Below are 2766 nucleotides of genomic sequence, written 5' to 3'. Positions count from 1 at the left end.
GAACAGCAGTTGGGGTTCGATTCCCAGCGTGCTGTGTAGGCCCAGCCACCCCCCCCACACAAACCCAATGCATGGAGAAGGAGATTGAGACTGGGCCTGGTAGTGTGCGCCTGTAATCCCAGCACTTGGGAGGCTAAAAACAGGAGGATTGCTATGAGTCTAATCTATGCAGTGATACCCTGTAGACCCTGTACTACACACATAAAAAAAAAAGTATACCAAAAGTAAATTTTCACTAATTAATTTCTACTACTTTCTGTAATACTTTGCCTTTAAATATTTGGCTTAATATTCTTTTAATTCTTCATATAACAACAATTTTTATTGCAGAAAAAAAATGCTAATTCATTACTTTCCCTTAAAATATCCAGCAGTTTTCACATTCCCTAACAGTTCATATTATTTGAAAGTTCAAGAATACTTTAGAAATTTGCCAAAGTTTAGGAAATTGTAATTACCACTTTTCATTAGCGATATGTAGACTTAGTGGTACTTCAAGTTTTCTTTTGCAGTACTTCAAATTAGATCGTCCTGGACTTCATTTAGCCACTTACTTGCTGCTTTTCTGGCCCAAGACCTACCAAGCTTATAGCATCCTTGTCTATTTCATTATTTCATGTCATTTGAACAAGAAATTCAAGTGTTTTCCCAACTGATTTATGAGGTTCACTCTGCTTCACTAGTTAAATGATGAAACAATGCAAAATCCTGGTAATTATTTGCATTAAAAATTTATTTCTTTTTGTGAGTTACTGCTTTGGAATAGTTTTAAATCATTTTTTTATTGCAATGAACATCTGAATGTCAGAATTATTCCAATTCATTATATCTTTTGTTTTGGCTACATTAATTTTCCTTCATTTTTATTCAGGTCTTTACTAAATTAACTTAATATTCTTATGCATTATCAACCCAAGAGTTTAAAATTTCTGAATAATTTTGTTGAAATTTGCAAAAGTGATTTTTCCAAATTGTAGGTTGCCTAGAGTAATTTCCTTCTGATAATGGTTGATGGGTGTCTTTTCAATCTCAAATGAGAGTAAATTGGCCAAGAGTGTCTATAACGGTATTCACCAGGGTCTTAGGTAATTTTGATTAAATTGCATATTTTTAAAACTTATGTAAACGTATATGACCATGTGAATACAGATAAGTTTATCTTTGAGGACACTGAAATTGAGGGGTTGTGAAACCAACATTTCAAAAGCTCTGTGATAGGTCTGTTGAACATTAAAATATGGTTTGAGTGTTTTGATGGACACATGTAAGCTTTAAATGCTAATGTCCATGGAAGAAAACAAATACATATTTTTAAAGTCTATGATTATGCAGGCAAACTTAAACTTCTACAAAATGCTTTGAAATTGCTTTTTTAATCTTGAAATATTTATTAAATTATATAGTAATAAATGAACACAATTTTATAAAACAAAAGCCAAATCTGAAAATTTCTGGGAAGAGTAGATTAATTTTTTCCGTACATTGGTTTTACTCTAGCATGCAGGCAGACCCTCTAAGCAATTATAAAATTTGAAACACTAAAAATTTAATAGCTAATGGGAAATGATAAATGAGTGACTTGAATGAAAGTAAAAGTATGATCTTGATGGAAAAAGTTATAATGAGAAATAGAATATATACAAAGATATATCTACATCTATATCTATCTATCTTTCTATATATTTATATCTATATCTATCTGTGAAAATTTAAGAGTTTATTTGGATCAGAATACAGTGCTAAAAGAGACAAAAGAACCGGGTTTCCAAAAGAAAAATCATTATGCATTATGCATTAATTAAAATCATTAAGATGAGGGATTGAGTATTTCATCACAATTTGAGGATATTAAGAAGGGTTACCTTAAGAATGTCATTTTCCTCGATTGTTTTGCAGCCTAAAGATATTCTGGAAGCACATGAACAAAGTTTAAACTTACTTTTTCAGCTGCAGTTCTGACAAGGCTTCTCTTTTCTGGCCCAGTGAAGACTTTTATCTTTAAACAATAAGGAGTTTTTCACATATCTTTTTAAAAAGAAGGTTTGGGACACTTGGGGAGCAAAGAATGGCCCATACTAAAAGGTTTCATCCTTTCTTATAATCACTGACTAAGATGTCTTTAATTGGAGTCCCTTTGTTGCATGACATTAAGCAGAGTTTGGCTGTTAAGTTATTCTTTGTTTGGTTTTCAGTGTTTTAATTCCTTTCATTGTCAATGGACAACTACTACATTTGCCTTGATTGACCAACAAAGTGAAATTATTGGCAAAAGTGTTTATATCCATGCTTTCTTAAGGCTGAGAGGACATGTCCCGCAAGAGACATCTTTGAGAACCCCTTGCATTTTCTGTTTGTCAGGGATGGGTCACCTTTAGTGGATGCAAACTTATGGCATGTGTGTCACAGTGTGTTGGTTGTATCACTTAAAGCTCTAAAACATTTGCTATCACAACCTGTGATATGATTTGCAGCAGGTCTAGGATACCTTCCATAATGTAACATTGTGAGATTCTGGAAGAAATAAACTGAAGAGGACAGATACAGGACAGTTTTAACAATCAGAATGGTCATTGGTAGCCATTTTTACTAAAAAGCTTTTGGGAACCAAGCCAGATAATATATATAAAAATTATAAATTGGATGAACATGGATCAAGAAACTTTAGATACATAAAGCCTGGGGCAGATAACAGAAAGTAAGTTAGTTTACAAAAGTAATGTTAAGCATCTAGGATATGTATATTGGCATTTTATACTATAGGCAGAA

The 2766-nt window shown here is 32.5% G+C and overlaps 1 pseudogene; it reads left to right on the top strand.

The window, feature by feature from the left end:
- Positions 1-1011: 1011 nt before the first annotated feature.
- Positions 1012-2766, top strand: part of LOC101586945 — a 2669-nt pseudogene continuing 914 nt past the window's right edge.

The sequence above is a fragment of the Octodon degus genome, unplaced genomic scaffold (assembly GCF_000260255.1).
Source record: "Octodon degus isolate 3935 unplaced genomic scaffold, OctDeg1.0 scaffold00097, whole genome shotgun sequence".
In the NCBI taxonomy this organism is placed as follows: Eukaryota; Metazoa; Chordata; class Mammalia; order Rodentia; family Octodontidae; genus Octodon; species Octodon degus.
This window is presented reverse-complemented; position numbering and strand designations above follow the sequence as displayed.